This window comes from Pinus tabuliformis, chromosome 3_2 (assembly GCF_031772625.1).
Source record: "Pinus tabuliformis cultivar Carrire ecotype Pingquan chromosome 3_2, CPIR1, whole genome shotgun sequence".
NCBI classification, from domain to species: Eukaryota; Viridiplantae; Streptophyta; class Pinopsida; order Pinales; family Pinaceae; genus Pinus; species Pinus tabuliformis.
Genome location: NC_142302.1, coordinates 734,784,915 through 734,810,408, shown reverse-complemented (window position 1 = coordinate 734,810,408; position 25,494 = coordinate 734,784,915). Strand labels below are relative to the sequence as shown.

At 34.9% G+C, this 25,494-nt stretch overlaps 1 pseudogene; it reads left to right on the top strand.

Annotated features, from left to right (window-relative positions):
- Positions 1-20,092: 20,092 nt before the first annotated feature.
- LOC149182711 (uncharacterized) lies at positions 20,093-20,845 on the top strand (annotated as a pseudogene).
- The last annotated feature ends 4,649 nt before the right edge of the window (positions 20,846-25,494 follow it).

Here is a 25,494-nt window from a genome sequence, read left to right as displayed (position 1 = left end):
ACATTTTACTGTTGCAGTGGCAGCGTATTACCAAAGAAATTCGAACCCAACTGTTTATGGCTTGTCCATCACCATGCTAACCGGCCCTCATTTCAAACTGATGGCCTCCATAGCGCCTTGCCAAGTGAAAGAAATCCTCCGCCCAGGCTTTCTCTGCCTCCAGGGAAGTCTCCGGTTTTCTTTTCACTACTGTTCGAAACTACTAATCTACACACGTGATGATCTGATGATCTCACAATGATGGAAACTCTTCCACCTCAACCAGCTGTAAATACTCCTCAACCAACAAGGAGTATTTAATCTACTCCACTTTCCGGTGCTTCGATCTCGTGGATTGAAACTCACACAGGTCGGCCTCCGGCTCGACCTCCACACCACAGCTTGGCAGCGGCTACACCGATCTCAACGGCCACTGTGAGCACGTACCTTCGGCCCCTTCGTTCCAGATCCATGCTTCCTTTGCAGCAGATCGTGTCTTCACACTCACCGCACCAGATCCAAGACTCAATTAATCCCAGACATATCAAGCTGAGATAATAAGAAATATGCCTGCCATAGAATAACCGAGCACAATTTATGTGCACAATGATCTTTAGAATCAGCTCAACAACCGTTCCAAATAGCACTGATCGCTCCACACGTAGGACGTACTTCGACGCTTTCCAACAACTCTTCCACATGATTGATCGGACTTGGAGGTGCGCTCCCCTTTCAAATCTACACACAACAGTGCACGTTCACTAAACAATGCAGCAGTGCACTCCCATTTCGAACCTACAACTACACAAGTCGGCTGGACCTTTCAGGGATAGATGGATAGACACATAACCTGCAATGCCGACAATAATCTTATCCGACGGCTCAAACACAGCGTAGAAAATCTACTTCCCCGCTTGCCCTCTTCTTGCTTATCGCCCAAGAAATTCTCCATCCCTATGGTTTGATCTTAGCCACATAAGCCACAGCAGCAAAGTGCATTGCTGCGTCAAATGCATTTTCTGCAAATATTTTATTTACCGCTTTGCTATCACCCAAGTCAGCACAAATAAACTGCAGCCTTCCCGATTCTGGAAATTGTTCTTTAAGAAGCTTTACAGCCCCTAGATTTCCTCGTGAAAGATTATCCACAATGGTTACTCTGTAGGAATCCTTTAAAAGTCGAAAAACAGCATGTGAACCAATATAACCAGCACCAGCTGTTATTAGCACATGAGTGACCCCCAATTCATGCCTAGAGAACACATATGAATGAATAAAACCAGATGAATGTCTCAGAGCAATAATACAAAAAAAATGGTAAGACAGGCAGCCAAAAGAATGAGTCCTTCACCGCCAATTGCTACAGCAAAACCAAAGCATACAACGCGCACAGGGATCCGGCCAATGAAGGTCGCTGATCTCGGTTTGCTGCGTATACTTCTTCGACTCAATACTCAATCGGACGAGTACATTTCTCTCACCGTTTAGCTGAATAAAGGCACGACTGATCCAGCATGAGGCACTGCAGCTGACCACTCGAAGAGCCACACTCTGTTTACACGCAAGAGCCACATGGGCAACCTTTCCATGCTCCACGCAACGCCTGTAGATCTGGGTTTTTCAACAAGTCCTCATAACTGTGACAGGCAACGATCTCTGATCTGATCCAGTAGATGCACCACAATCTCGCACTAATCACCAGGATCTATTCCCTCAAATATCTGAGGAAATTGAACATACCAGATAAAATAGCAGATACGATCCCTCCACGATCCATCATAAAGTGGATTGCTTCGCTCGGCGGCCAGATTTAAACAAGAAAAATCATCGCCTGCGTGAATGGGGCACACCCCCATCGGGTTCGCAGACCACCACAGTATTGGATCCCCGAAGGCCGAGAAGATTGTTGCCGCTGTTTGGTTGACCACCTGGCAGTTGAAGCAGAAATTGCAGAAGGCCGATGAAAAGCTCTTGCAACGATCAGAGGCCGTGGATCGTTCGCAAGAGGAGAACAGAGTTTCGTCTTCATCATCACTGGCAAAGGATCCAAACATGGTATCGGCCGAGGAAGTGCTCAGTCTATAATTATTACAACAACTCGCCATATCGGAGAACTTCTCATGAACTCGCGGCCTTGTCAGATTCTTCTTCTTCCTGTGCTTTCTCATGACAATCTGCACATTGGGTTCGACAAAGCAGGCCGAATTATTAATGGAAATACTATCCGGCGACGAAACAGGCGACCCTGGCGGGCAGCATGTCTTGCGATTCTGATCACCGGTGGAGCGTCTGAGCACGGCTATCTTCTTTCTGGCAATCTCGTCGTTAACTTTGGCGACAACATGCCATCCTTCCTCCTTCTCCCATCGGTAACCCGCGTTCGAATCCGTCGAGTTGCAGGGCATGACAACAGACCGGGGAGAGTTAATCTTGGGATCCTTGACGTGCTTTCTTTTTCGACACAGAGGCCGACATCCGCATCCTACCGACACGACCGTGGCCTTTTGTCTCAGGCGTCCCCTTTGTGCCGTTTCTCCTCCATTTTTCACAGAAAAAACGGTATCCCCAGTCTTTCGATTCACAGGCGAGAAGCACAATTTCTCCTCCAGATCGCCTCTTTCTTCTTCCGCATGTCGAAAGTAAGGAGCCGGTGATTTGGCTGCAGAATCTGGCTGATGATCCAATTTTGCACGTCTCGCCACGTTCTTGATCTTGTATGCCCACACACTGGGCATCAGCCTCACCCTGAAACCTCCCATCGTCTCACTAGCATGATGCACACATTAACTAGCACAACCGACCTGTATTTCTTTCTGGGTTGGTGAAGGAACTCGCCGTAGTCCCTTCTGCCTTCATCAGTCTTGTGAAGTTGAAGGACAAGTGGCCGTCTATTAGAAATACCTGATCCACACGGTAAAAAATCCCTTCCAACAATACTCTCCAACACAGAGTATTTCTGGAAACTCTGTCATTCGACTCGAGTCATTTCAACTGGAGTCTACTGCCCCATCATTCGACTCGAGTCATTTCAACCGAAAACAAACTCTCTTGGAAGTCTAGCGCCACAGATCACCTCCGCTTCTCTGCACTTCCATGATCGGCTCCCGCAGAGATCAGACGAGGGCAACGGAGACTGCGGGATCCGTTCGTGGAGCTGCTGCATCCTCCTACGAGATGCATCACTCAACCTGTGTAGATGGCTCATCAAGGCAACCGAGATTTGACAACAACACGATGCTCCCAGCAGCCACACCAGGTGTTTTCTCCAACTCGGGGCATCTCTCCTTCTACATGGCAGGACTAAAAAATGGACAAACAAATCTTAAATCCTATGCCCAGGAAGGGCCAAGCCCAGGAGGGGCCAGGCCCTCACGGGCTCTGATACCAAGATAAAATTGCAGACACTCAAAATATATTCTATTAATTGTTGAATGAGGAAATTACACACATATTTATACAATCAATAGTCTCAAGATAGGAATGCTATCTTAGACGTACAGTAGTGTGGTTGAGAGATTCTCTCAACCACACACTAAACTAGGAGAAACTATATTCTAGCTTATTCCTATTATGTAGGAACAAACTCCTCAATTAGAAAATTACAACCATAGACAAGTAGGAATTAATTATTTCCAACTATTTATTAATTTCATATACATTGATTTCTTTTCAAAATAATGCCGTACTTATATTTACTGATTCATTAATGTGAGAAGTACTTAAATATTTATAAATAATTTAAATATAATAAATTATTTTTGCCTAAAAGCAATATGATTGTAATTTATATAAATTGTACAAACGGATCAACTATGTTTTTGGAATTTTTAAACTTAAAAGGCTTTAAAAAAATACACATAAGTAATCATGTGGAGTTCGTTGAATTGAAACTAAAAGGGGTTTCAATATCCATGTTTTTGAACATTCTTGTTAGTTATAAATTAAATAAATAATAGAAAGACTCAACTCTCATACTCCTTTTTAAGATAAAAATTATTTTAATTATATTTTGAATTATTATATTAGATTATTGTTAAAAGGGATGCTCCCTTTGAGGAAGGTTTGTAGTTGGATGTAGTATTTACTCAATGTTGGAATATAAAGTTTCCAAAGATGGAAATGTGGTCTAATACACTCATTTAATTAATTTTTTATTTTTTTCTTATCATTTTGATGGAAGTTTTAATATACGTTTCAATTTGGACTCAAATTAGAATATAATCAAGGCTACATAATAGCTACTACATGTGGTTTAGCTTAAATATAGCTTAATGAAACAAAAAACAACAATGACAAAGATTTCATCACAAAAATAAAACAACTAATAAAATATTATATTAGATATCATTTTCTGGGATTCAACTCCATTAAGTAAGTCATTCAAGTATGACCATTTCTCATGGAAATGGTTATACTTGAATGACTTACTTAACCCAGTTGAATCCCAAAAAAATGATGTCTAATATAATGCACTGCGAAAACCCCTTAGTACATAAAATATTATATTGTTAAATGCCATCACCAAAATTAAGAAATATGATTACCTAATATTGTTTATATTAAAATATATAGAACTATATGTGTGTGTTTTATTTTTATTAATATATATAATTGTCTATAATTTAATTTACTATAATATTTTAATAATATAATAATAAGTCATTTAAATTGAAAATATTGTGAAAACAATATAATTCATGAAAATAGAAATAATACAAAAAAAAATCAAAAAGTTAAATGAAAATGAAATAAAACTAAAAACAAAAAATTAGTAACTAATAGAAATGGAACTTACTAAACAACCCATAATAAGACCTCAACCAATCATTGTACAAATAATTTAATTTCAATAATGTTAAAAAATAATAAAAGTTGAATTCATAATGTTAATCTATGGATAAGCGTCATGAATTTTTTGTCAAAGACAAAGTAATACCGAGTCAAAGCCAAATTGAATAGGTTATACCATGCAGGTATAATAATAGATTTTGGATTTTGTAAGGACTTTTTGATGTTTCAGTGAAATACTAATACATAATCCAATTTCAATATTTAAAAGTAGGGATAATGGTGTATGTTTGGATATTATAAATTTAGTGATAAATATTTTTATAAAATTTAACAGTAATTTCATTTAAATTGTTTTATATAAAATTATCAAATAATTTTAAAATGTGATATTTATATATAATATTTAATTTGGCCCCCTCTCACATGTCAAACTCTTATTACCTTCAACATGTGTTCAAGTGACTAATCTTTCCAAGTTTCGTAAGAACCCTTAATTATAATTGAACAAAGCAAGCTTCATAGTCCCTTCCTCTTAAATATAAAATATAGATACTTGGGTAAGCAACAACATCTCAACCAAGATAAAAAGCTCAAAAATTCCACAATAATCCATATGTTGGTAAAGCCTGAAAAGAAGTTTGAGTTCATTAATTATATATTTATTTATTTTAAGAACTATGAGGAAACATATCTCTTTTTCGTAGAGAGAATTAATGTAAGGGTCTAGGTGTCGGAATTTGTCAATTGAAGATTCTATAAGAAGAATAATTCTTGTGGGTTTGGCTCTTGAGTTGGAGAGGTGTTGCAATTAGACGCCTGAAATATGGTGCTGCATCTAGAGGCCCCTCACTACACAATTAATGGTATCAATGCCATATTAACAATTGTTATAATTACTAGTGATTTTTTTTTTTGTTGAGTTGTTGTATTGTTTTCACTCTTGAATTATAGGGATAGGGCCAACTTCCCCACCATTTGCAGGTCATGGATATTTTAGGCTCTATTTCATGCCTCTGGACATCACTTGACATTAGGGAACATGATCTGGACTCTACAACTGTGTCTTCCTCATCTGACGAATGTGCAACTTCAGGAACAACATGGGTTTGCAAAATTTAAGAGAGTGTTCCTCACAGTTAAAAACCTTAGCATCCCACTTCCCCCATGTAATTCTTATTCTAATTGTTATTTAGATTTGGGGAGGGGGATAAATATGGAGTTTGGGTGTACATGTGTGTAAAATGGTTGGTACATTTATAAATTGCCTGTTAAAATCAAAAGAGGCCTTCAAAGGTCTTATTTTTGGGACACATTTTCATCTTTTTTTATTTTATTTTCTATCCTTCCCATAGTGATAGTCCATCTAGTCTATTGGCTACTGCCTATATGCTAGGATGGAAAGCAAGGAATAAACTGAAACACATCTATATATAGCTTCATAGAATTCATTCCATCCTTGATCCTCCCTCTCTGATAACATCTATGAGTGGATTTATTCCAGCTCAGGCATTAGAGAAGTGGGGAAGCATATATCAACTTTGAATGAATATCTATTAAGATCCTAGCATGCTACTTTGATTAGAGACTCTCTAGAATGATTGTTCCTCAACTTCCATGTTATGTATGTTATGAGGTTCAGGTTGATAATGTTAGCTTCAGCTTTGGAGTTCAACTTCCACAAAATTGTACAAGGTGAATGATCTAGGAGATGCTATTTAAGGTACAATGATTGTTCTTAGTATATTCTTCTTTATTGAAATTATATAGGGATAGAAGTAGATGTTCTCATTGCATCTTCACATCATGTCTATTAAATGGAATTAATTTATCTTAATATCTAAGGCAATTAAATCCATACAAAACTTACCCTAGAAATATGAAGTTCTTGGCTAAGTAGTGGTAGATAGTTTTTCTCTGGTATCACATATTGGTAGCCATGAAATGTTTCATCTTGCATCTGGTTAGATTTCATTCCAAGACAAATGGGATATATGATATGTTGGCATTATGTGATACTGTAAGTTTGTAACTTGTGTATTCTTCGAAAAATACTACAATTTCAATAATCATGGTCGTACCCCTATTTATAGGATATGATTTTACTTCTATTCTAGGACTTCTTTCATGTTATAAAATCATTGCTTTAAAAAAGAAAAAAAATGTTTGTTAACTGACTAAAATCAATTTCGAGAGCTAAATTTTCAATGCCCTTTCATATGTGCACTTGCTTGTATATTTTCATTTGTTTGCCTATGTGGCATCTAAGATCACCATAGATGTTGAGGACGTTTCATGCCAGCTAAATCTTTGGCTCATAGATGCCAAGTCCATGTTTTCCATGCTGATTCTGATGGATGGATATATTCACATCCAGTTCATTCTTCTTACTGGTATATGTATTCCTTGTCATGTAGTTGAAAACTTTGTTAAGAAGAGATAAACTGGAACAAGCACTCGTATAATCAAGAAATGTAGCCTTATATGAAAATGCTCATGGTTAAAGAGAGGATGATATTTATTAGGTTGTTAGTCCAGTTCATGGTTTGTAAGAGGATCAATGCATAGAACTTATGTTTTTTAGCATTTGAATTGTGATGTACGATAACTGATATCTTGAATAACATGTACCAAGGGTTTCCTTCATGTTTTACTCTACTCTAGAGGTTATTTGAGCTTAAATTTGCTACATTCTTCTGATCTATGCCTTTCACTTGTTGGAGATGATGGTGTTGCTGATAGGTTGGTTGTTTTGAGTACTGGTAATGAGAACTCAAGTGTCGTTATTGAAGGGATTTCATCAGATACTTCTAGAAGATCTTTTTTGTTAAGGTTACCTGATGTAAAACCCTCATATTTGTAGCAATGAGAGAAGTCTAAGTTGGTTGGAGATGAGTTCCTCTCAAAGGTAGACTACCAACTCTAGTACACAAATATAACTAAATAGTATTAGTAATTGAAATAAACTGCCATATAGGTAATTGAAATATGCTTCGAGTGTGATACCGATGATTTCAGTGATATGTAGGTATCTGATGTAGCATGTTTTTTTGGGCCTTGGGTCTTATCACTTGACAAATTATTTATAAACCTTTATATGTATTCTAAATACTTTCAATACACTAGTTTACTTTGGGACAAGTGGTGTTGTCTTAGTTGCATGGTATAGTGAAACATGAATGCACACACACACACACACACACACACATATAATGTTTCTAGCATGTTCTTGTTTTGGATGTATGCATTCCTATTTTAAGAAGAATGGTGAACGAGTGTCCGTACATTAGAAAGCATGATTATGGACAATACCTTGAGGGGCTTGTAACTTCAACATGTTTACTAAAAAATTGCCTCTTTGTACCATTTTGAGTGCATAATAGATTTATGTATCATAGTAGTTGCTTGGGGTTTAATCCCCTGATGTGATTGAATTACATCCTAGAGAATGACAGAAGCTATCCATTGTTTCTTGAGACCTAAAATCAGTTCTTGTTTTTTTTTCTCTTTCCATAACATGCGGAGGTAAACCGATTCTAAACAAAATGCTATAAATTGCTATAATAATAGTCTCATATGTTTCATGTAAAGGTTAACATAATTTTGTTTTGAATTTTTTGTCCATTTCCAGCTACCATATTGTTGAGGTTGATTTCCAGATTAAGGGTCAAAACTTTTTATCAAACTATTTTTGTGTTTCCATCTTCTACAATGTGGCATGTTGTTGCAGTTGATTTGGGGATTGAATGTCAACCAACTTGAAGTTCAAAGGCCAAAAGGCCTCAATAAAATGAATCCTCTTGACGGTTGGATTTCCAGGGTAGCTCATTAGTAGAGAATGTTGCTTTATCCAAAAAAAATGAAGACAAAGACGGAGAGGAATGAAGAAAAGGGAAATATCAAGAAAAAACTTAGGAAGAAAACCTTGCTTGAAGATTGGAGGAGGTGAAAATTGAGCCTGTACATGCATGAGGAGTTTCAATTGTTATCAGTGAGTAACAATACATGAAATCTCAATGTACATCTTATTCTTTGTAAGCATTTCCAAAGAAAAATAAAGTTTCCAACAAATTTTTGTTTTTCAATTTGGCTTCTTGCAGTAAAAATCTATTATCTATATGTTAATAATTATCTGAGTGAGTTTGGTTGTGCAATAGCTTCAATTTGATTTGAATTTTGCTATATAAAACTACATTGGACAATACTTTTGCATTCAATTACCTACAACCATATATTATTGATGCAAGAGTGTTTAGCCCAAGGAAAATCATTGTGAATAGTAGACATAGGGGGTCATGCATTTTAAGGAAATGCTTTCCTAAGTATCAAGTTAATGCAATATTTAGGCTTCTAAGTGTGATTTAATTAGATAATGGGAGAATATGTAAATTCTCTCAAAATAAATAAATGACAACATGAGAAGTAGAAGTCAAAGCCAATCCTTTAGGAGCAAGAGAGAGCTTTTAGGAGTTAGCTAGAGTAGATATGTAACATTGAGCTAATAGGGAGACTTTTATTCTTTAAAGCAAAGGAAAAAGATGGAGTGGATAAAGTATTCCACATATTTATGCATGTAGCAAGCTTTAATGATTTATTTGAGTGATTTGAGGAAAGGATGGGAATAGTAACCCAATCCAAGTTTCCATATAAGCATGTGTAAGCCTACGGCAGAAGTGGAGGCCACGAATAATAATAAAATCAAGCCTATGTGTGTTTGCATGAGACCGAAGTGTCTCGTATGTATTCTTTGCTTTTATATTAATATATGCAAATGTTGGTTCCTGACTCTGTGAGAGTATTGAAGAGTATTTCATGAATGCTTGAATTACTGTGTTGAACTTGTAGGTTCTGTGACAGAGTGCAGGCAGAGTTCTAAAGTACATTGGGGTGTAATACTAACAGAGCAACTACCAAGGATCACTAAATCCAATCAAAGACCAGAGTGGAGATCTAGGGTGAAATTGCAAAGCAAGAATTCTCTAAAGGAGTTAAGCCCAAGAGGAAGAATGAGTAGCGAAAGGGTGTAAGGAAAAACCTTAAAGAAACTCGAAATACAATGAGAAACTGAAGAAAACGTAGTAAACCCAAGAAAAAAAGGATGAGCGGAGAAGTGAAGGTTACACTTAGTAACCATTGGATCAATTAGATCAATAGCTGAGATCAAATAGTAGTGGCGGGAGTCCCTTATAGGTTATCAAAATGTGCCTTGGAAGTTTGCACAAAGCAAATAGCGATTAATCATAGACTGTTGGATCATGGCTAGATAAACAGCCATGATTAAATTGCATATCAGGCTCACTTGGAAACCTCGGGGTGCATATGAGAACTGGGTTGATATTGTTCTATTATAGTATTAATTTAGCCATCTTTTGTGTATTTTTGTAAAACAAGAGTGCAAGTATAGAAACCTGTATTATTTAAGATGAGGATGGTGGGTGGGTTTCTATTAGGCTATTTCTCTCATGATTTTTTTGCTAGAAGTCTTAATAGCTATTTAGTTTGTTAGTTACAGTTGTTTTTTGTTACTTTGGCATTTATGTTTGTGAAATAATAACTAATATGAAGATATTGTAATTCTCTATTCAGAATAAGGGAAGATGGCCTATGATATGGGTAGTATGACAATAGTTGCCACTTTTATCTACTTGGGTAACATTGGAAAGGAGAGGAAGTTGGGTGCAATATTTGACAAAAATGCTAGACAATTGTATTCTCTTGTAGTTTTTTCACCCATCTCCTTCAATTTATTAAGAAAAAGGAAAATGACAAGATTACGTAGGAGAGAGTGGGTAGTCAATCCAAGAGCTATGGAAAAGGATTTGTACTTCATCCAAGATGGGTTAGCAAAAAAAAAATGCAGGTCAGAGAAAAAAATGCCATCTAAAGGAAGGTTCTTTTCACATAAAACTTCACTGTGGTAGATATTTCTTTGTCCATATACATTTAATGTTAATGTTTGGTTTGTATGTAGGTTTGGTATGGCATATATTCCAACATTTCATTGTGCATCTATTGAAAATAGTTTTAAAATTTCTTGCATTCAGGTGTCAACAAGCTTGTTGATCTTATCAAACTCACCCTTGGATCAAAGGGCAGAAATGTTGTTTTGGAAAGCATGTATGGTTCTTCCAAGATTATCAATGATGGTGTGACAATAGCTAAGGACATAAATTATAGATGTGGGTTGTAAATTTTTTATATTTTATAATAGTTTTCCTTGCCTAAATGTCTTACTATCTTATACGTGGGAGGAAAATTTCTCATAGGTCATAGACAAAATATTTCTCTTTTGATGATCTACCAGGTTTATGGAGTCGCCACAAAAGAGTAATGAATAAAGATTTAAACATTTGAAAAAAAATACTTGTGTGCCTGATGTTGATCAGTCAAGGTCAATTGTTATTACCAGTCTAGTTAATGGATTTCAATGTTGCACCCTGCTTATGACAGGTTCAATTAGAGGACGCAGTTGAAAATATTTTGGCCAAGTTGTTAAGATAGGATGCAACAAAGATTAATTTTTTAGATCACATTGATACACACCCACATAGGTGGACCTAGATCTTGTGATTGCGTCATAGGTGTAGTAGAAATACAACCAATTTATGCCATGAAACACTATGAAACAGATACAGCTCTATTGGGTACAATGCTAGTAGCTACTAGCTAAGGACACGAATATTATATAGCTAAGTAGAGATAAGGAGAGCCTATAGACTGATCTAAGGTGATATAAGGAGGCTATCATGTAAGGCAAGAAGAGGTCAGTGACGTCATAGATAGTGAGCAGTGCTAGAGTTATGAGAGTGAGGACAGCCATACAGATTACCCTATGAGGCATGGGATATAGATACGAATATCGCTTGTAGTAGATACTGACAAATGATCCTCTTGAGTGGGAGGGCTAGAGTCAAAGTTATAGTCCTCTCGTGATGTACTGTGTATACATGATGTATCCACGACACACCTTTGATTTATTCCATGCGACTTTTTCACTCAACCATCATATTTTTTATGCAGCTAGCATGGGAGATGTGGTTGAGCTATTGTACGCGGATACTGTGTACTCATGACTGATGACATAGATATATATATATATATATATATATATATATATATATATTGATGTAGAAATAGAATAGATTCTATATTTTATTTCCATACTACCTCAGTATTGGATGCTTAGCTTGACATTGTTTTTTCACCTGATTGATATATAGCTGGGAATCACCCACAATCGTCAACATTTTCATTCCTATATTCCTAGCAGTCTTAAGACCTAACATCATGGATTCATACTCAGCCACAATGTTGGTACATTAAAACTCCAATTTGAAGGAAAAATGATGATGAGTGCCCGTAGTAGAAACCAGAAAAACACCTACCACAAAACAATCTTTAGAAGAAGCCATATCAAAACTAATATTCCATAGACTAGCAGTCTCAGGTCTCTCATCCTTGTTCATCAAATCCTTAGAAATTTCCACAGGCTCAGCATTAAGACTCATTACATATTCACCCATATCATTAGTTGTATACATGAGAGAATTTATGTAATTGTTACGGTTCCCTCTATAATCTACAGGTTTTCCCTCTCAACATAGGCATTGTAGCATATTACAAGTCAAACTTAATATTTTCCCCCAAAGGAGTACCCTAGCTACATGATATCAACAAACCATAGGTAGGATGGACATTTACGATGCCTGATTCGCTACATCCATCATTACATGCTTTCATGACATATGTACCATCTTAAGCACTAGATATTTAATAATTAATCATTCTTTAAAGTGTGCTAGCTCAATGGAAGAGTGTGTGCCTTACAAGCAGGAGGTTGGTGGTTCGATTCCACTGTGCACTAACATGAATTAATCAATAACTTTGTAGTTAATTTTTAATTATTTTTTTTATATTGATTTATTTCAATGGTGACATATTTCTGGATTCATTGTTTTATATTGTCTCTAAAGAGAGAAAAGAGATATTTAGATAAAAAAATTATTGTCTCTAGAGAGACAATAGCTAGTATTAAATACATATTGTCTCTAATGCCAGTGTTGTCCCTACAGAGACACAAATGAAACTGTCTCCTAAGAGACAATAATTCTTGTGTTATATATTGTCTCTATATAGAAAATATTTTTTAAAATAATAATCAAGACAATATTTTTTAAGACAATAATATGTAAGACAATATTTTTTAAGACAATAATCTTTAAAATTATTTTTGAGACACCCCTTGAAGACAATATTTTAGACAATAAAGAAGTTTTTTTTTCTGTCTTAGGTTAACACAATTTACCCAAAAATTTCTCAAATATTGTCTTAAAATAGTCCTTTACGTAGTAGTGACATGCTGAAAAACACTCAATTAGGATGCTATTTCTGGCACTAATGGACTATTTTGTTGTAGTGTTTTTAGAGAATACGTGGTCCAATTTTAAATATGGAATATCACACATGTATATATAGTTTATTACTAGAAACTATCTAGAGACTTGTCACAACAAAAAATATTTAAAATCATATTAAAAATAGAAAATAAAAAATGGAAGAATGATAAAAAGAATGATGAACACTATGTTTCTAGTTTGATGTCGGTCCTTTATTTTAATTTTTACAAAAGAAAAAGCATATTTCCATATTTTTAATTTGGAGTGGTCAATGTATCATTTATTATTTAACAAACAATAAATTTTTTACCTCCCACTCCAAAATAAGTAGGTCTTTTGGCATAAATATATAGAAAAACAAATTTCTAAATACCCAAAAGAATCAACATTGAAATGATTATTTTTCTTTAACCATGTGCAATTTTACTTTATTTTTATTTATTTTCATTTTTAAATAAAAGAGTTGAACTCATCATTCATAATACACCTTGAGTGGGCCTAATCATAAAGAGCATGTGTTTCCTCTTAAGAGGTCATAGGTTCAAAAAGAGGAGGGGTAGAGTATGTATGCCTTTGTCGACTTAGCAGTCAAATCATATTATTATTATTATAATATTAATAATGAACTATTCAACTTAATAATTAACATAGCATTATTATAATACAACTTACCACGTAACTTTTAACTTTTTATAATAGAATTAAATCATTAAACCGGGCGTATGTGCTGATTTGTTCTTCTCTGTTTGATGATTCCTGGTTATCTCTGCCTTGCCATTCACGTCCATCTTGAGCTTCTCTGTTCGAAGACTTGGTGGACATGGAACATTTTTGTCGTGATGAGGCCCGCAAGATTTTTCTGCTAACCCAGCTTCGAACGACGAGCCAACAATACCGTCTGCAAGTGGTTGCCATAGAGCTAAACCTTCTACTGCTACTGCCACTTCAACGTAAAAATGAACATTCATTCTTTTATCAGTAATCCCATGCATTTGCCTGCAAGTGGCGGAGACTTCATTTAACAACAATAACAGACATACATACAGCAGAGTAGAGCAGCATCTACAATAACAGACATACTGATTTTCATCTTCATGGGCAATGACATTATCAGTTTACTTCTCTATTAAAAACGATGTTTCAGGAATGACAACTTTTATGCCCTTAATCGGATATCGCCGAAAAGATCAGATGCTGAATAACGTTAGATGGTTCCTAGCTATTGGTTGGACATAACAAAAATTATGGCAGAAATGCTGTGTAGGTCTGATTTGCAATTGCACAAACTATTTCATGCATATACAATACTCACATAAGGGCATAGTCTATAAATACATTACGGTGTAGGGCTGATTTGCAATTGCACATAAACTATTTCATTAATATACAATACTCACAAAGGGGCATAGTCTATAAATACATGACGGAGAAGGGGATGTGAGGCGGAGCCGAATTTCAAGGTCTGAAGTGGTGAATAAATCTGAATATGGAATTGAATTCAGATTAATTGTAGTATGTACTATGAAGGGAGTCTTTGTTCCTAGAGCACACGGAAGCGCGTCTTTGTTCATAGAAATTGCCGTGGCTCAAAGATATTTTAGCGTTCAATCTTGGGACCTCAGAATAGATCGTTTCAAACATCATGCATGTAACAGAGTCCAACAGAGTCTATTGCAGAGCGCTAGGAATGGAAGTATATGGCCGGGGTTCTTCCACTTATTGAATGATTATGTTGAATCGATGAGCGTAGGGGACCTCCTGAAGGAACAGGAATGTTTGACTCAGCATCGCTTCCGGGTAATCCTAGGAGACCATTCGACTCTTTTCGCGTGTTAACTACCCCGATTTCATCGTAGAGGAGTGCGAGAGGAGATAATAGATGTGTTTCGAGGCTGGGCGATGTAGAACTGAAATGTGAACGAATATAAAATTTGTATTTTAATTTGAAATAATAATAGTGGTTTATAAATAAATAAATATATATTTTTAAATTAAAAAATTAATTAGAAATAAAGATGAATAATAAATTATGATTAATATTATTAAAATATATATATAAAAAATAAAATTCACATGTGTGCTTTATATTTGGCCTAAAAATGTACTTAATCATTATTTCTCACTAATACACTTAATTTTTTTGAGAGTTAATCTTTTTATTGAAATTTATCAAAGGCATAAAATAATCAGATAAGATCTTTAATTAATTATTAAAGGTAGTTTTCTAAATTTAAGTAATAAAAACTAAGATAATATCTTTAATATTAATGTAAGTTTAAAAGTGATAAATTTTATAATTGAAAATTCAATATCTTGACACATACAAAAGATCCACATCCATTATTCTTTGTTCATAGCTAAAACCTTTTATTATCATGATTGTGTAGCAATGTTGGTTCATGTTGTCATTCACTCCCATACTAATTTGAAGACTTAGTACCACTTTTTACAAGCTCATTGAAGTCAATCATGACGAGATTTATCCACCAACAATGACAACCATTTTTGAAACCAAGAGAGAGTGCGAGAGAAACCAAAAAAAAGTCAAGCTTCATATGTGACTTTATCTATATCTCATTAAAATTGAGACAAATTAATGTCTATAAATATATTTAAATACATGTTTATAAATTTTTAAATTAACAAATTTATATAACAAATATAACTAAAACATATCAAGTGGGTAATTTAAAACAGCCACTCATATTTTTATTATTTTAGATAATATTTTATGATTTTTTTCTTCCCCTCATATTTTCCTTAAAATGTGTGAGCTGGTCGAAATATGTTATTAAAACATAGTGACATAGTTACTAACAACAAGCAATTGCTCGAAATTCCTCAGCAGATACAATCTAAAAAATATTTTGAGAAGGGGTGGATGATAACTATGGCCAAATAGTCCTTTCCAAGCTACCTACCATAATAGTTTTCCTTGGATGGCAACTAAGGCCAAATAGTCTTTTGCTGGCTACCTGTCATAATAGTATTCTTCCAATAGTCTTCTTTTATTATAAAGTCCAATAGTCTTCTTTTATTATAAAGTCCAATTGCCTCTTTATAACGAAAACTCACACATTTTCCTCAATTAGAGTTGCTAATGTATTTAAACTATTTGACATAATTTATATTAATGATGATTTAATTTAGGAGAATAAGAACTTCATGCCCATGATGTTATTTTGTACAGGGATATTATAATTGAGCATCCTTGTATACACTTGTGGATCAGGTGATGCTAATGCCGCTAGAATATTATATGAAAATTTGAGAAGTTTATTGAATTTGAAAGGTATGTGTAATTTAGCTACGAGAGTTGTTGAGAGAGTTGTTGCAGTAGTTGTAATTTAGCCAGGGACAAAGCTTAACGAAGAAGATGGAACTAGGAAACCTAAAATATTTTCACATTATTTGTTTTTCAATAACCATACTACAGATATGTGTACAAACTGATATTCAATTAGATCAGATTTCAAGTATTTCAAGCAAGATTTGTAGAACAACGTCTCTTGTGACCTAGAATTTGAAAGCCAATATCCATAAAACTACAATAGGAATTTGTTTTCCATAACATGGCCAATATGTAGTGTGAGGCTATATAGGAACTAAAATGTATAATATAGTACTATGAATGCATAGACACATTTTGGGAATTTTGGAAGGAAAGTTCCTTTTTCACCTCTAATTTTTCTTTTCTTCTTTTTTTTAAAGCATTTTTCATCTTGGAAAGAAAGTTCATTTTCACTTCTGATTTCTCTATTTTCACTCTTAAACGTGCCAACTGCAACTCTTAGTGGGAAAACCTCTTCTTCTTCTTTTTTTATAATAAAAGTTGCATTGATATTTCAAAACGGAGTTCAGCCAATAGTAACACACACAATGGTGGGGAGAGGCATGAATGATATCTCTTGCAATTGTGTGCACAACAATCTCTACTTTGCAATGTTGAATGCACCTACAATATGTGCCTTTTTACAACCTTCTGAGATTTTTAGTGTTCTTCATGCTATGTTTATAAAAACTAAACAAGTTACTTAGACTTCATGTTTTCCTGACCATATTCAGAATGTGAACTATTTCCATTTTTTAGTTTTTACTATCTTATAAACTTAGATATGTTATAAACAAAAGTGGGGAATCAATGAAATAATCTTTATTAGTATTACTAGAAAAATGAGATAATTTAGGATGGAGGAGAGTTGCATGTGTTTGTCAATTTTAATTTAAAAAAAAAAAAATTAGTTACTTGATCATCCAAATTTTATTCATATGTAAACATATTTAAACAATAACCGAAACCTAGTCAATCAAAGTATTTAAAAACATTATTGCTATACATCTTAAATAATAATTATATATTATGTTAATTAGCTAATTATTATAATAATAAAAAATGGTAAAAGTTGGATTAAGAAAATTAGAAAAATAATATTTAAATAATTTCTTTAAAATGCATTTTATATTTATTATAATATAAAACATAAATTCTATGATAAATATTAGAAGTAAAAAAAAAGAAAAGAATGAACAAGGTATACTATTTTACATAAAATAAAATAATTTATAACACCAGGAAACATAAATTAAAATATATAAACATTAAAATAATCATAAATATAATTCTTATAGTTTTTGTTAAACACACATGGGCAGCAAGAAGAATATGAAAGATAAAACATGAGAATACATTTTTATTAACAACTGATATACATTTATAGTACATTGTTTGACCATTGGGTTCCACATCCCAAGGTCTCTTGGACTTCGTTTGTCAATTTGGCCTCCATACTAACCCATTGAGGATTAGGTGTCCAACATTCTCCCCCTTAATCCGAAGAGTTATGTATTAGTCCAAGAAGAGCACTGTAATACAAAATGTGCAAAAATGCATGACAACACTAGGCTGAATGTGCTCTCTGAAATGTTAGTATAAAGGGCGATGGTTTAAGGATTACCACCAACACTGGGAAGCTTAGTGCAGTTCCCGAAACTCTTCCAAAACTGGCAAGAAGCTGAAGTCTTCTGTGAGAGGAAGTGCTCCTATTGTTTTGAAGAGGGAAACCTTCAACCAATAAAGGGAGGTCTCACCTCGCATAAAAGGGAGAACTTTAACCTAAAAAGGAAAGTCTGAAGCTGTGATGGTTTAAGGATGACCAGCAACTTTGGAATGCTTAATGCAATTCCTGGAACTCTTCCAAAACTGGAAAGAAGCTAGAGTCCTCTGCTAGAGGAAGTGCTCTCAATTTTGTTCCTGGAATTCTTCCAAAACTGGCAAGAAGCTTAAGTCTTCTGCTAGAGGAAGTGTCCCAGATTACCAACTGAAGGCATGTTCATGGGCATCTTTGTCTCTAGCTACAACTTTGAAACTGGTGTGGCAGGTTGTGGCTTAGGCTCGCTTGATGTGACTTTGAAGATTGTAGATGACCATCATTTCGCCCCTGTCAGATACAAGGTGAGATGATGGAGAAAACTCAACTTCCAGACTCTTAAATACTCTAGAACACATTTTGACATGTGATTTGAATATCTTCTTGGCTGTTGATGCCCATTGCGAAGAAGTGATCCATCCAAGATGAATCTTTGTTCTTGCAGGATGTCTATTTTTGAAGCATCTGTTTGAAGAATGGCTGGTTTTATGACAGTGATAACATGGATGAAGATCAAAATAGTGATCTTTCAAATGGCCAACTCAGTCATAGTGTTGGCATTTCACAATCGGTTGTTGTTGTTGTTGCTGTGGAAGAGGGGCAGAATCTGGAACAGTTGGCAGTGAACTGTCATGAATGAATCCAACACTCTTAAACTGAATGATCTTTGAGTAGTATGGAATATGAAAAGACAAGTCCTTGTCATATCCAAGACCAGTTCTGTGCTTATTGTGGACAAGCTATTCCCAAGGTCTGGTGATGGGCTTGGGAAGTGCAGACTGTGTTTTTGCATCTGCATGTACAACTGCTGCTTTATTGGGTAGTAAATATGAACGAACTGTAACATTATTCACTTACCTCTGATGGGTTGCAGTCTCAATGTTCTGAACATAAACATGTTCAGAATGACTCCTCTTTTTTAATTCTTCTTGTTGTAGCTGATATTCAAGCTGCAAAAAATTGATCTTTTCCTGTACATTTTGTAGACAGACTTGAATCTCTGTGAGAGAAACTTTGCTGACTTTTAATGTATCATGAGCAGTAGACAATATGAGAGTTTTGAGGAACTCTAATACTTCATTGATTCTGGCCATTTTCTCCAATGTTAAACTTACACTCTAAGCCAACTATGAACCAATGTCATTACAAGGTATTCTCAAAGTTTGTTCTCTCAGAAAACTACAACAATAAAATGAGATTATTCCTTGAGGAATGAATCAAAGGCTAGATTTTAACACTACTTATTCTCCAAATCCAGACACAACAATGGTTGGTTGCATTCATATACAAGGAAACTTAAATGCTACAACAAATAAAATACTTGTTTTTGCACTCAGAAATATATATCATCAAGGATGCAAGCTTTACACAGATATCTATTCAAGAAATATAATGTATTTTATCAATTTTACACCCAAGGTTCAAGGACGAACTTCCTTGACAACACTGGTAGAGGGCTCATATTTTGTCCCTAACGATTTTTGGTTTGGCCGACCTTCTAATCTTAATAAGTTGCAGCCCTTCGGAGTTTCTTGTTCAGGTAGTCTTCTCGGTCGATAACTCTGGTTGATGATAACATTCAGATGACTACAAGCAACTGTAGCTTTTAAAAACCAGGGAAAATTCCCATTTTATCTCGAATAATTGAATATCATTCACTTATCTCATCTAGCCTCTCTGTAGTGGAATTCTCTTCAACAATTGTTTCAGGTGAGTCATGCTACATAAATAGAAGAGATTGGAGGAAGCCGTATATAATTTTGTCCACACCAGCCATTGGAAATGTCAAAGACAATAGTACATCCCGTTGGGCAAAAAAGATTAATGAACATGGTTGTAGTTTGCTTGAAGAAACACGAAATTCATTTTGAAATTGTTTGTCACTAGAATAAAGTGCTCTCATGGTGGTCAGGAGTAGAGAAGGATTTGGATGAGCTGTTCCAGTCTCATACAGTGTATTCAAATGTCTCCAAAGGAATTCTGGCAAAATCTAAGGACTGGATAAAATCTTTTGGAACAGATGATCATGAAAATATATGGTTGGAGGTTCTTAACAAAGGTGAGCTCCAAATTGTGGGAAAGGAGATAGAATATCAGTTATCAAGCCAGTTTCGTGACATTGCAACAATTGTGATGGAGAAGACAATCAACCCTGAGACTGATCGGCCATATACAATCAACATGATTGAACGCCTAAAGCACGAAGTCCATTTTGCTGTAGATCCTCACAAAATTTCAAATAAACAGGCTCTGGATCTTATTCATGAGCACCAAAAGCATTTTCCCATAAAAATATTGCCAATGAGGTTGCGACTTGTAATTCGTGAGATTCAGGAAGTCAATTTCTTGCAGAAAATTCAAACCTGGAATCCTTGCATCATGTCCAAAGAGGTCTCTGGTAATCAGCTGTCTATGGTTTGTCAGATTGAACCTGGTTACGTCTGATATTATGATGGCATAGTACAAGATTGTAAAGGGAGGCTTGAAATTCTCTCTGCGCCTGTACACAAGGAGGAAGATGCGGGACCAGCATGAGTGGGGCAGCGTATGGTGATTGTAAATACAATGTAATACCAGTGTTATATAATACCAGTGACCACAAAGGCAAACACAAAGGAACCATTCAACTATGTGGCAGGAAAATGTCTACTGTTGTTATCCTCCAAACACACTGTTTGCACCATCAGTCAACACTTTGTAAACATAGCCATTTGAATGAGGCGTTGGGTATATTCAATCGTACGAGTAGCCCAATGGACAATCCTACATATGTTTCAATACTGCAAACTTGTATTCAGAAAAAATCTTTGGCAGAGGGCAAACTTATCCATGCTCACATCAATCAGACTGGATTTAGCGCACACAGATTTCTACGAAACACACTTCTCAATATGTATGTGAAGTGCGGGAGCCTAGCTGACCAACAAAGATTTGTTCAAACCATTATTAAATGGAGGAAGCAGTACCTCAGGGTTGCCTGCTGAAACACTGGTCGCAATCGGTGTAGATCAAGCAAGCATGTACAACTCAAACCAAGGTCTCGCACTTCACAATGTCTAGAACTCTCCACTTAGTAACTTCAAAAGCACTCTCAGAAAACAACAGTTCCCTTGGAGCAGAGGTGTATTGGGTATACACAGTGTTAAACACTGGAGGAGTTGAGCGATATTACACGAGTAATGGAGCAGACCAGCGTTAAATCTTAGGCAGAGGCAGCACGGTATCAACCTGGAGTGTGGTGATGTGAGGAGCAAGAGCGAATACCATAGAGCAGATAGGTATGTTATCGCACAAGGCCTCCTTTTTTTTTATGAAACGCTCATGGAAAGTGAAGACAACGTAGGTAAATAGTGTCTAGATGTGGCAGCGACAGTGGAGGGAGCAGGTTAGTATAAATGGAATATGGCAGATAGAACGCAGGCAGTGTCAGACAAAGGTTATGTAGATATAAGCAGTGCAGAGGATAATAGAGGAATATTATGAACAACTGATTATATGGAACAATGTCAGGGGCAGCGCAGTGTTACATGCAGGTCATTATAAAAAATGGTCAGCAATGTTATTATATGTCAAAGCAAAGTAGGAGCAGTCCATAAAAATGGCGCTCGAGAAATGAAAGATTGCAACTAAAATTTAGCTGATAAAATATTCAAGAGAAAATATTCATGAGATGCAGAATTGATGGCAGAAATGATCTACGCATAAAGGCCATAAAACAAGTGGCTCAAAATAATTATGCAGGGTAGGAATACGCCTACTCTAATACCATGTTAAACACACATGGGCAGCAAGAACAATATGAAAGATAAAACATGACAATACATTTTTATTAACAACTGATATTCATTTATAGTACATTGTTTGACCGTTAGGTTCCACATCCCAAGGTCTCTTGGACTCCTTTTGTCCATTCAGCTTCCACACTAACCCATTGAGGATTAGGTTTGCAATAGTTTTCAATTGGGGTCTGGGTAATAGTTAGTTTTAATTATAGCTGGGAGCTAATGTACAACTTTTCATCTTCAAAACATGACCTTCCTATCTTTGAAAATGTAAAACATATAGCATACACGTTAACAAATACATGTCTCATACCCTATTACTCGAAGAGTTACTTTAACTAATTATTTCATTCCTCAATCATACCTTTGGTGGTATTTTATGGTGTTCAACTCTTGGTGCACATTCATCATGGTTGTTTTGACCTCAACGCCACCATTATGGTATCACTTTGAGTGTGCATGATATTAGTTTATATTATTCCTTCACATATACTTAATACAATGGTTGATACATGCTAATTGTCTCCCAATATTACCCTATTTTACCATTTTACCTTGGTATTAGCCTCATCGGTGTTCATTAGCTTGGAATTCCATCATTTATTTGACAACTCACATGATCTCCTCTGCAACAAAAAATTGATTCAATAATCCGCTTAGCCACTTTCTTTAACTTGAACAAAGATTACGATGAATGGAATGAATACTTTGTTGGAAGTCCCATCACACGGTCTTGACCTTCACCCAAGTTTCCATGCCTCCACATGTTAAAATATGACATCACTGGTGTGCTTGGTCTAAAATATTGTGACTATCACCCTTAATTTTGTTGAATATTTTTCATTCAAATAATTAATTATCTCCTTGGACTTGAGTGCTTCTTTTCGTACTTATTTCTTGTATAAATCAATACTCATTTATGATACTCTTATCATAATATTTTATTGTGGAATTATAACATTATACTCCCATATAAAATGAGCTTCTTCAATAATGTCACCTCAAAACAGTTGTGTATCTCCCATTAAAGAAATATTACCTTCAAACTTGGTTTTCAACTCTTTGATTTCATATTGAGTTTCATTATACTTTCTTGAAAGATGATTGTTATTTTCATATAATATGTGCTATTACCTCTCCTTTACATTCAACTACTACCTTACCACAACCAAATCATCTTGCGTTTCCTTCAGTTCAACTTATCAAATTTTGAGCTCTTCCATGACCTTTGTTAATTTCTTTGAAGGTTCATCTAATTTAGTTCGAACCATAATGGGAAAACATGATTTTTAATTTACTGTTGTAAGCTCTGCACTTATTCCTCTAAAATCAATATTTCTTTATTTCTATCAACTAGTTGTGCTATTAATAGTTCCTTCTTTTCAACTTGAGCCAACTCAATTGTTTGAGTTTTCTCAGCTCTAGGCATTTTTAAGTCCTTCCGTAATAATTGCACCTCATATTCAATAGAATATAGTACACATCAGACAGGGGCTAGTACAGTACACTGGACAGAGGGGCTAGTACACTACACAACACACAAGCTAGTCAATAGAAAGGTATGTCACCATGAATGATTGAGATTTAATGATACATATATGTTTACAATTTCGGTGATCTCCCTCTCTATCATTCTCTATTTGTTTCTATATGTCTATCTACGTGCATAGAAAGCACAACCCTTTATGATTTCATATTACAATGGCAAGATCATAACGTGAATCTCTCGATTCTCATATGATGTAATTTGAAAATGCATATTAAAATTTACAAGGTTAGGAAAACTATACAGAAAATTTTCCAAATTACATTAATTATAAATATGAAACCCTAAAATTTCACAAAAAAAAAGAAAAATTGAGGCCCAAAACAAAAATGTTTCTCATTGTTGAGCCACTCCACCCTCCTTCTATCCCCATGTATTTGGTAACCTTTTTCCATATTCAGGTTGTCTTCAAGCCTTTGGTACACTATTTGTAGGGACAATTAGGGAGCATAGTTTCTCCAGAGCTCTTATAAGAGCCTAGAAGGGGAGTACTACATCCCCCCTTTCCAAAGCGGCATGCTAAAAGAAATCATTGCAAGAATTGTTGTTCCAGGGCCAATTTCTATGTCTATCATTCACCCATGTCCCTTTCTTGTCGCTACACCTACTCATTCCTCTGGAAAGTAATTGCTAGATTTCAATCCTCTATCCTCCTCCATGATTTACTAACATTAAATAGATTTTTTTGCATGTTTTACATCACTGTAATGACATCTTAGTTGTAACTTAATTGAAATTTTATTATGGTATATATTTGCGCTTTGATACCATGCAATATGATTATGGTTTCGCTTCATATGTTGTAATATTAGAAATACAAAAAATATATATTAAATATTAGATGAAATAAATAAATTTTCATTTTGAATGTTTTTTGGTAGAACATGAGCCTTCTAGAGGATTGAGTTGATCTTGATATCATTCTAGATTATGTTGGGTATGGTTCAAACATTCGAGACAATGATGATGAGGTAGATGGAGAGGACACCAAGGTATACCACGATGATGATGACATTGATGATAATCATGATGGTGATAATCATTATATACATGATGATGATGATGAGAAATAAGTTTGGAGTAGCTAGCGAAATTTATTATAGCTAGTGACATTTATCATATAGACTCCATAATGGATCATTGTTGATAAATCGTTATGATGTCTCCTTTAATGTTTATTATCATATATATCATTTTCAACTACATTACCATATTGAATTTTATCATTTTGAATTATATCAATTTTACATATACTATACGGGGCTACATTATGTGTAGTTGGTAGCAGACCAAATTTTTATTTATTAATAATATAATAATATTGGTTATAGTTTAAAAAAATATATTTTTATTTCATGCCAATGTTGTGGTGTGGTTTGTAACTATAAGAAGCCTGAAAAGGCTATGCTATGGAAATCTCCATGATTTGAATCTGGACCTACATTATGTGTAGCTAGTCATGACCAACTATTCCATTTATTAACAATATACAATATTGGTTATAGTTTAAAAAATTGTTGTTAGTAGCTATAAAGGAAGCATCATGAGTTCTTAAAATGAAAGTAGAATGTGACGCTTAAATGAAAGTAAAATTAGATGTTAAATTGGAGGCCATACTTGGAGCTATTATTGGCTCTAAATAGGAAGCTAAATTGGATTAAGAAGAAAATCCCAACACTAAAAGGAAGCAAACCCTGAACCTAAAAGAGAAGCAAACCCATTCACTAAACATAAGGAAACCCTCCAACTTAAAGGAAGAAAATGATAGGGCTAACATGGAACCAATTCTAGAAGTAAGAAATTTAGCAACAATGGATGTTAAACTAGAAGCACACTAGAAGCAATCTGGGAAGTAA